Source organism: Cornus florida, unplaced genomic scaffold, assembly GCF_030987335.1.
Source record: "Cornus florida cultivar Cherokee Brave unplaced genomic scaffold, ASM3098733v1 CherokeeBrave_3.0.0_Hap2_Chr05, whole genome shotgun sequence".
NCBI lineage: Eukaryota > Viridiplantae > Streptophyta > Magnoliopsida > Cornales > Cornaceae > Cornus > Cornus florida.
Window position 1 is genome coordinate 42,990,917 of NW_026775575.1, and position 10,493 is coordinate 43,001,409.

The 10,493-nt window shown below is 34.5% G+C and overlaps 1 pseudogene; it reads left to right on the forward strand.

Moving 5' to 3' along the window:
• The first annotated feature begins 8,341 nt into the window (after positions 1 to 8,341).
• LOC132309207 (MDIS1-interacting receptor like kinase 2-like) lies at positions 8,342 to 9,457 on the forward strand (annotated as a pseudogene).
• The last annotated feature ends 1,036 nt before the right edge of the window (positions 9,458 to 10,493 follow it).

Below are 10,493 nucleotides of genomic sequence, written 5' to 3' on the forward strand. Positions count from 1 at the left end.
TCTCTCATTTCTCCTCCAACTCTTGAGCTTAAGCCTCTTCCATCCAATCTCAAATATGCCTTCTTAGGCCCAAAAGAGACTCTTCCGGTCATTATTGCTTCAAATCTTGAAAATAACCAAAAGAATGATCTTTTGGAAATGCTTAAAGCTAACAAAGAAGCCATTGGATGGTATACATCGTATACACATAGAAGAGGATGAAAGAACATTTAAGGATGCTCAAAGGAGATTGAACCAAAATATGAAGGAAGTTGTCGTGAAGGAGGTTGTTAAACTTCTAGATGCGGGAATCATATATCATATCTCTAATTCCAAGTGGGTTAGTCCAACTCAAGTGGTTCCCAAAAATTCGGGAATCACAGTTGTTGAAAATGCTAAGGGTGATCTTATATCGAAATGCACCGCCACTTCATGGCGTGTTTGCATAGATTACCGAAAGCTGAATTCCGCCACTAGGAAGGACCATTTTCCATTGCCTTTTATTGATCAAATCTTAGAAAGATTGGCCGGGCAACAATATTATTGCTTCCTAGATGGTTACTCGGGGTACAATTAAGTGACTTTAGACCCATTAGACCAAGAAAAGACCACATTCACATGTCCCTTCGGTACATTTGCTTATTGACATATGCCTTTTGGATTGTGCAATGTTCCTGTCACTTTTCAAAGGTGTATGATGTCAATTTTTTCGGACATGGTAGAGAAATATTAGAAGTCTTCATGAATAACTTCTCGGTTTTTGGGTCATCCATTGATTCGTGTCTCCAAAATCTCTTAAAAGTGCTTCAAAGATGTCGTGAGACTAATCTCATGTTAAGTTGGGAAAGACCATTTCATGGTTCAAGAAGGAATCGTGTTTGGACATGTCATTTCTAAAAGAGGAATAGAAGTTGATAGAGCAAAAGTTGAGCTGATTTTCGAATTGTCTCCACCTACTACGGTGAGAGAAATCCACTCATTTCTAGGTCATGTTAGTTTTTATCGTCGATTCATCAAAGACTTTAGTAAAATTGCTTGACCTTTGTGTAATCTTCTTGCCAAGGAGACACCATTTGTCTTTGATGAAGCATGACTAAATGTTTTTCATCAACTTCGCACTCTTCTATCATCCGCTCCCATCATGCAACCTCCAAATTGGTCATTACCATTTGAGATTATGTGTGATGCTTCTAACTTCGCAATGGGTGAGTAAGACTTTCTCAAGTGCCCAATTGAACTATTCTACCACCGAGAAAGAATTACTTGCCGTAGTATATACCCTTAATAAATTTTGGTCATATCTCTTAGGATCCAAGGTCATGTGTTTTCCAATCATGCCACTCTTAGGCATCTTTTAATGAAAAAGGAAACCAAACCTCGCTTGATAAGATGGATCCTACTTCTTTAAGAATTTGACTTTGAAATCAAGGACAAAAGGGGTTCCGACAATGTCGTTGCCGATCATCTTTCTAGATTAATGGTTGAATCTTCTCAAAATCTTCCAATTCATAAATCATTTCCGGATGAACAACTCTTTCAAATCTCAAATGGGACATTGCCTTGGTTCACCGACATTGTTAACTATCTTGCAACCGGAAAACTTCCCATTAATTGGTCAAAACAAGAAAATGACCGATTCTTTGCTAACATCCGGAAATACTATTAGGAAGATCTCATTCTGTTTCTTAATTGCCCGGATCAAATCATAAGAAGATGTATGCCGGAAAGTGAAATTCCAAGCGTCCTTGTATGTTGTCACACACTTGCTTGTGGTGGGCATTTTAGTGGAAAAAAGATCACTTTGAAGGTTCTTCAAAGTAGGCTCTTCTGCCTACTATTCACCGAGATGCCTATAACTTTTGCAAGGTGTGTATTCGGTGCCAAAAGTTGGGATCAATGTCAAAGAGATACATGATGCCCTTGACTTCAGTCTTCGTGGTTGAAATCTTCGATGTATGGGGCATAGATTTTATGTGACCGTTCCCAATGTCTTATGGCTTTCAATACATCCTCGTTGCTACTGACTATGTTTCAAAGTGGGTTGAGGCTTTTGCTACCAAAATGAATGACCACTCCGTGGTAATTGCATTCATCAAATCAAATATCTTTGCTCATTTTAGTACGCCAAGGGCCATGATAAGTGATGGAGGAAAACATTTCTGCAATCAATTCTAGAAGCAACTCTTTTTGAAATACTCTATCACACATAAAGTGGTCACTCCTTACCATCCCCAAACAAGTGGGCAAGTCAAGGTATCTAATAGGGAAATAAAGTATATTCTTGAGAAAACTATTAATCCGACCAGAAAAGATTGGTCAAGGAAATTGAATGATGCGTTGTGGGCTTATCGGACAATTTACAAGACTCCAACAGGCATGTCTCCATATAGACTTGTTTATGGGAAACCTTGTCACCTTTCGGTTAAGTTAGAACACAAAGCACATTGGGCAATAAAAAGGCTCAACCTTAATCTTGATCAGGCTGGAAAGGATCGTTTGCTCCAAATCAATGAGCTAGAAGAATTGTGAAATGATGCCAATGAAAGTTCAAAAATTTATAAGGCAAGGACTAAAGCATTTCATGATAAACATATTATGAAAAACTCCTTTGAGGCCGGGCAAAAAGCATGGCTTTTCAACTCTAGACTCAAATTCTATCCTGGAAAGCTTCGAACCAAATGGGAAGGCCCTTATCTAAGCATCTCTGTCTCACCTCATGGGAACTTCAAAATCTAAAAGATGAAGGGACCTTCAAGGTTAATAGTCAAAGGCTTAAACCATACATTGATGTCCAAGCTCTTCAAAGAAATATGGAATCTGCTCTCTTGGTGGATCCCATTTACTTTGAAGATTAAGAACATTTCACGTCTTTCTAGCGCCGGTAAACACTAGTTATGCCCCTAGCCCAGCCACCGCGTGCGCAAGGCTACGACATGCGCAGCTTTGACAAGCCGCGTCCGGACGCAATGTATATTAAAAAATAATAATAATAATAATAAATGTTGCATTTTATTTTATTTTTTCTTCTATTTGTTTAAAAATACAAAAAATATATATATAAAAAAATAAATAAATACATAAAATATATATATATATAAAAAATAAAATAAAAACCAAATTTTCAAAGTAGCATTCCATCTTGCTTGAGACAATAAATACACAATCAAACGTCTTGTTAGAGACGTTTGGGGGCAACCTCTTTCATAATGGATCATTACCGGGCCTCGTCGACTTCTACTATCATGGTATACTCTTTCCATCATTTTTTATTGTTTTCTTTGCATATTGAAGACAATGTGCAATTTAAGTTTGGGGGTAAGGCAATCTTGTACATTTTATTTTAAGTTGAGCTTTACATGATTTGAGATATATTTGGCAATGATTTCGAACTTTTGAAGCCTAGTACGTTTGAAAGGCAAGTTGTTAGAATCTAATACATCTTGTATGCTCTAGGACGCCATTTAGGGGTAAATTTTAATTTTTTATATCATGTTTGCTCTTGTGGTACACATCATCTTATTGGTTGGAAATGCTTTGAAAGTTGATTCTAGAATTCTATACTTGCACTTATGCACACTAGCATTCAATTTGTGGGGTACATGCTTAGTTGATTATTATCTTGGTATATCCCAATTGAGCTAGTATGCTTTGAAAGATTTCATTCTTGATAAAATGACCTTGCAAAGAAAAGAAATAAAAGCACTCACTAAAGGTGAAAAAAAAAAATTAAATAAATAAATAAAGAGGAAAAAAAAAAAAGAAAAAAAAGAAAAAAGAAAAATGAAATCAATTTAAAAAAATTTAATGTTTGATTGAATAACAAGGTTCATTCAATGTCTTGAGGATTGGTACTATATCTGTATGCTAGTTTGAGGGTAAGGCTATGCCATGATTTTGATTTGCTAGGATAGCAACATATTTTGATGTTGGTTTACTCAAAAAGAATGATAGAATTGATTCAATTTGTATGATTAACTTACTTGATGTGTGGAGGACCATTTTTGCTTATATGATGTTGAAATGTTGAGAATAGCTTAGAAATGGTAGAAATTTACATACTTGAAGTAGTCTACTTTCAACACTTGTTTGATATGTGTCGTTGCTTCTCAAGTAAGAAAGAACTGTTGATGTTTGTGGGTACCATTTCTGAAACCCTCACGACACTTCACTCGTCCACTAGGGGTAACCCAAGAGTTTAAAAGGTTTGTTGCATATGCTAAATGCAACCATAATCCCTACAAAAATGATGTTATCTTTATTTGCTTTATTAGTTCATAGTTGTATATATGTTTGTTTCAATTTCATACTGTAGTTCATTGCTAGGGACTAGCAATATCTAAGTTTGGGGGTGTGATAAGTGCTTAAATGCTGCACATTTCAGCACCTAAGTTATGGTATTTCAGTCCTTGCATATATCTTACTTTCATGGTTTAGTCCTAATTTATTTTTATGTGTCATTCAGGGCAATAAAGTTAAAATGGGCTTACAACAATCCATTAAGGCCTTTTTGGAGAAAAGCAGAAAGTTTTAGAAAATTTCAGAAGAAATCAGAAAAATGTCAAGGATGCAGCAGAGTGCACTGTATCTAAACGCCATTCCTTGCGTCCAGACGCAAGATTTCCATACATTGCATCCGGACGCCATGCTACTGGCAGCAGATTTAGTTACGGGTTTGACCTTGTTTTTATGGCTACGGGTTTTAACCTTTTGGGCTGATTTTTGTAACTTATGGGCTTTAATAGGTTTTGTATTAAAGGGAAAATAGGACCTTTATTTTAGGGGGAGTTATTATTTTTTTAAAAGTTTTTATTTTCTGTAATTGATATATCGTTCTTTCTAGGAAAACGCAAAAAAGAGAAAAACTAGGGTTCTTAAGAAAAGTTCAGAGGAAAGAAGAAAGGCTAGATGAATCAAAGGATGAAGCTTGTTAACATCTTGCATCCATCAATCATGAGCGGCTGATTCTTCAACTTAGGGTTGGATAACCCTAAGCATGTAACCTAATTCTTAACTTTTCACTTTATGGGGATTAATTTATGTAATTGATATATAGGCTTGAATAACATGATTAAATTCTTTCATTTGATTATCTATGTCAATCTCATATTGTCTTATGTGTGTTTGATTTATAATCAATTTCTACACTTGAATTCTTTGTTAATTTCTTGTGATGTCTATGCATGGTGATAATTAGTTGTAATTGTGATTCAACTTGAAGAATATTGCTTCTAGTAGATGGACTGCCCTACACAATTAGGTTAATTGCTTGTCTAATTAGTTTAATTTCATGCTTAGTTAGTTTAATTTAATGTTAATTAGTTTAATTGCAATTTAATTCGTAGGTAAGTAGACAATCCATACTAGTGTTTGAAATTCATACTTAATATTACAATTGCATTATCCTCTAGATTAATGTGTGTTGAAATTATAACTTGAATTAATAAATTATACTTTGAATTGGTGAATTGCACTACACTTAGTTTAATTGTCATTAAGTAATTGATTCATGCTTGAAATTGATGGTTTACACTTTTCATTGCAATTATTAGCCACATTTAGATTACACATTATTATTTCCCCAATTAGTTGAAAGTTAGTGAGTTAGGGAATGTACCTAGTGGTGAATCCTATGCCCCAAGTCTCTTTCCCAATCTCTTAAACTTTATTCTTTAAAGCTTTAATTCCATTGCGTTACTTAAGTTAAAATTAGTTATAATCACAAAACAAACCTCTCTTTAGCAATCATATAAGCACTAAAGTAGAATTCAATTCTAAAAACCAATATTTGTTTAGATCTCTTGGGACGATCCCTTCTCGTTTCATACTCCATAGTATAAGTGTTTAGTGGTTTTATAAATTATAAAATATAATGCCCATTTAACATTATTTCTAAACCTAAAGTGTTATGCAATATTTTGTGCACACGCTCGGTCGCATCACATATTCAGATGGAACAACAGAATTAATAATTGTATAAAAAACTTTTCCATTAGCATCATTACACTCAGTTTCAATAGTAGTAAAAGCAAAAGCTTCTTTTAAAACCTTAACTTCTTTACCCTCTAAAGTTTATCTTTTGTAGGTGGTGTATAGTCAGATTCAACTATAGCCCAAGTTTTGCCTCCTAAATTTTATAGATAGGCTCTCCTCTTTGATTTCCAAAAATTGTAATTATCTCTTTCAAATAAAGGACCACGTTGATTAGAACCACCTTATTTCAACGCATAAGACATGATTTAAAATAAATTTTTAAAATCAAACAAAACTTTCCACAAGGATCAACTCAATGTGTAGAGATTGTCTCTGATACCAATTTGTGAGTTGTACGCAGCGGAATATTTAGAAAGTTTTGTATTTTTGAAAACAGATCTTGTGTTTTTCTAACTTTTCTTATTTTAGCAATTAAATACTTAATCACATGCAGATAAAATAAGTAAAGTAAAAGTTAAAGATGACACCAGGATTTTAGTGAGGAAACCCTAGTTGATAAAATACGTAAACTGTTTACGCGGCAAAAACCTTGTGGACTGTGCAGCCCAAAGTAAACCGATTCACTATGTTTGAAACAAAGTACACTGAACTTTGACTCTGACTCACACCCTATCGTTTTACCAAACGCCAATTGTTGACAATTGTTTAGCTTTGCGATGCCCCGTCCAATAGCAACTTGGCCTTTATCTTATGCTTGATCTTTGTAAAAGAGTAGTAGGTAGATTAAATAGCACTCCACGAATGCTCCAACCCTTTCAAAGTGTGATTTCTTTTACTTCTGTTCTTCAATATCTAAATTTGATGTAGAAGCGTATCTGCTTTTTCTTGATTGATGTAGATGCAACTGTATGATCATGATCAAGATTTTGAACAACACAACTCTAAACTCACTATATTTTTATGTATATATGTTCTAGAAAGATGACAGAGAAATCTCTTAGAACTTGATAGAGCAAAAGCCGTTAATAAACCTAGGTAGAGTTTAGAATGTCCTAATCCTTCTGAAAATATGAAAAATTTCGTGCATAGGACTTGGTACACTTCTAAAACAAGTAGGAAAGAAATCAGGAAAATGAAACTAAAGTTGGACTGTGAATATGACTTCTTAAACCGGTTCAATGGGGCTGAACTGGTTAAAGCTTGGCAGAGAGAATTTTCGAAGCTAACTTGAGCTCTTGAATCCTTAGTTCTCTAAGGATGAAAGACTGTATTTGGTAAGTTTAAACAGTATACTAAGTGTAGAATGTGTCCTAACCTTTTTAGAATTCTTCCTAGTGTGTTATTCTTACCTTTTTCTTCGAATAATCTTCAATCATAGTAACTTTGAACAACTTTCCATTTCGTAGTTGCCATCGATCCTGATATAGTAACTTTGAATTACAACTCGACTTTGACTTGTTTTGTTTACGATAAGTGCCAATTACAAAATAATATCTCACAATATATATATATATATATATATATATATATATGTTTGCATCAATTATTAAATTGTGTGGAAACCATTGTTGGGTTATTGATTAATGCACCATTATCAAGATATGGGGGCATATTGTGGATGGACTGACTAATAAGTTAAGTTTCATCTATTCGTGTTAGGTCACGGAATCATGTGGATGACATGCCATTGAAAGACTATGGCGGATAATTTATTTTATGTTTTTGGATAGGATATGGATTTATATATATGGATATGTGCCGCGATATGAGCTTAAGTCTCAGGATTAATGGTTAGGGAGCGTATATTGCCTAGGATGCACAGTTGGATATAATGGATAGTTGTGTGCTCTGGTAGATCATGGTATTCGTGCCCACTATGTGTACGTTTTTGCATGTTGCTGACTATCCGGTTGAGGCCGTCCTATAGTCCAATGAGAGTCCTTTAGTGCATGTGTATCTATATATATATGGACTATTTAGTTATTGTATGAGTTGACTATGATGTATATGTGTATCGGGTTTCTATTTGGGATGTATTAGAATACAAATGAAGTTGGGAATTGTTATCAAATGGAGCACTTGAATCTCTCTCACAATAATTTCGTAAGCACTATCCCCAATTCATTTAACTTTATTCATCCCACCACAACCATTTACTTATCATACAATTCTTTTGAGGGAGAAATCCCATAAGATCTTCTCGATCGAAACATTTTATTGCTGAAATTAAGGGAAAATAAAGGTTTATGTGGTTAAGTTAGAGGTTTCCCTCCTTGTACGACAATTGGCTCAACCAACAAAAGAAGAAATAGAGGTCATCATTTTGCTTGTCATCATCATTTCCCTTGCCTTCTTAATCGTTGGAATTATTTTATGTCGTCGTAATAAGGTTCAAAAGGATGTTCAATCTGAAGGAAGGGCAGTAAATAACATGAATATGTTCCCAGCATTGAATTATGATGGACGCATTTTGTACGAAGATATAATTAAAGCAACAAATGACTTTGACATTAGATATTGCATCGGGACAAGTGGTTATGGCAGTGTTTACAAGGCACAATTGCCTAGCGGTGAAGTTGTTACCTTAAAGAAACTTCACATGTTAGAAGCTGAGGAACCAGCTTTCGACAAGAGTTTTCAAAATGAGGTGGAAATGTCAACATATATAAGGCATCGAAACATTGTCAAGCTTTATGGATTTTGAATGCACAACCGTTACACATTCCTAATTTACGAGTACATGAAAAGAGGAAGTTTATTTTGTGCCCTGCGATATGATGCTGAAGCTGTGGAATTGAATTGGACTGGGAGGGTGAACACCATTAAAGGCATTGCACACGCTTTGTCTTACATGCACCATGATTGTAATCCACTAATTGTTCACCGCGACGTATCAAGCAGCAACATCCTTTTGAACTCGAAATTAGAAGCATTCGTCTCTGATTTTAGCACAGCTAGACGATTGAATCCTGATTCATCAAATCAAACTTTACTTGCAGGAACTTACGAATATGTTGCCCCAGGTGAACTATTCATCATATGCAACTCCAATATTTTATTTCTCGTCATTTTCTTTCCAAAATTACCATTAGGTTTAATTAGGAATGTCTCTTGAGTAGCTTTCGAGGTGAGCATTATTATTTAGAATCAAATCCCAAAACTCCATGAACCATTTTCTAACAATTGATTAACTACTTTTATTGTTTGTGTAGAACTTGCCTACATCATGGTCGTGAATGAAAAATGTGATGTTTATAGCTTTGGGGTTGTGGCACTAGAAACACTCATGGGAAGACATCCTGGAAAACTTCTCCAATTACTAGCGTCATCATCTACTCAAAATATAATCCTAACTGATGTGTTAGATGCACGCCTCCAAGCTCCAGCACGTGGAATGGTTGCGCGGGATATTGTTCTGGTTGCTACATTGGCATTTGCTTGCTTAAATTCTGAACCAAAGTCTCAGCCAACAATGTTGTGCGTCTCTCAGGAGTTTCTTGCTAGTAGATATTCATTAGCTAAACCTTTGGAGAAACTTTTACTGTGACAGCTACTGAAACAAGATGCACGTTTGATGAAATTAATCAAATAATCTTTGTATTAGTCAACTGCAACCGAAAGTGAAATGAACTCACTTCAACTACAACCGAAGGTGACTGAACTAACTTCAACTGCAACCGAAAGTGAAATGCTATGACTAGACCTCTAATGGTGCGCTAATGACAAACTTTTAGTCATAGAAAATTCCAAGTGAGAGTGACACAACTGAATATAATTTCTAACCAACTAAAGTGAGAGGTAGAGTACATACACTAAAACATGCCCTTAATTTTTTACAAGGCAAATATACCTTTTTAGCCTTAGTACTAGGCATTCAATTTATTTGTAAAGAAGTGGTTATGAGTGCTAAGCAAATTAACATCAGCAAATTAGAGGACCAGGATCACCTCCAGTCCAATAGTAGTCCATTTCCTCTCTTTTTTTGTTAATGAACAGTAGTTACTAAGGTGAGTAAAAATGTTTATTTGTTTTATACACAATTTTCATATACATATATATATATATATACATATATATGTATACACTATTCACAAATACTATTTCTTCTTCCCTCCCTTATTTTCAGCAATCCAAATCCCGCCATTTTCTTCTCTCTTAAAATATTGATTTTGATTTCTTTCCAAAATCCCGCCATTTTAGCAACCCAAATTTTGATTTCTTTCCAAAATATTGTTTGTTGTGAGTTTTTTGTTAATTTTCACAAAAAAAATATCAATCAACCCAAATCTCGCCAGTTGCTTAGATTTGCCCAAAGGTTTCATAGAGAAATAAATCATTTTTTTACTTATTATCTTCATGTTCTTTCAAATCTCGATAATTCTTTTTTATTGTTTCCAAAATGAATCACAAACAAATCACATATCTATTTCTCAATTCTTTTGTTTCCATAAATTTTTCAGATCTATTTCTCCATTCATTTGTTTCCATAAATTTTTACTTCCCTTTCTTCGTATACTAGGTGTAATACCCCGTAATTTTAAAGAGTGTATTTAAATTAATTTTGTGTTAGGTTAATTTTTTTT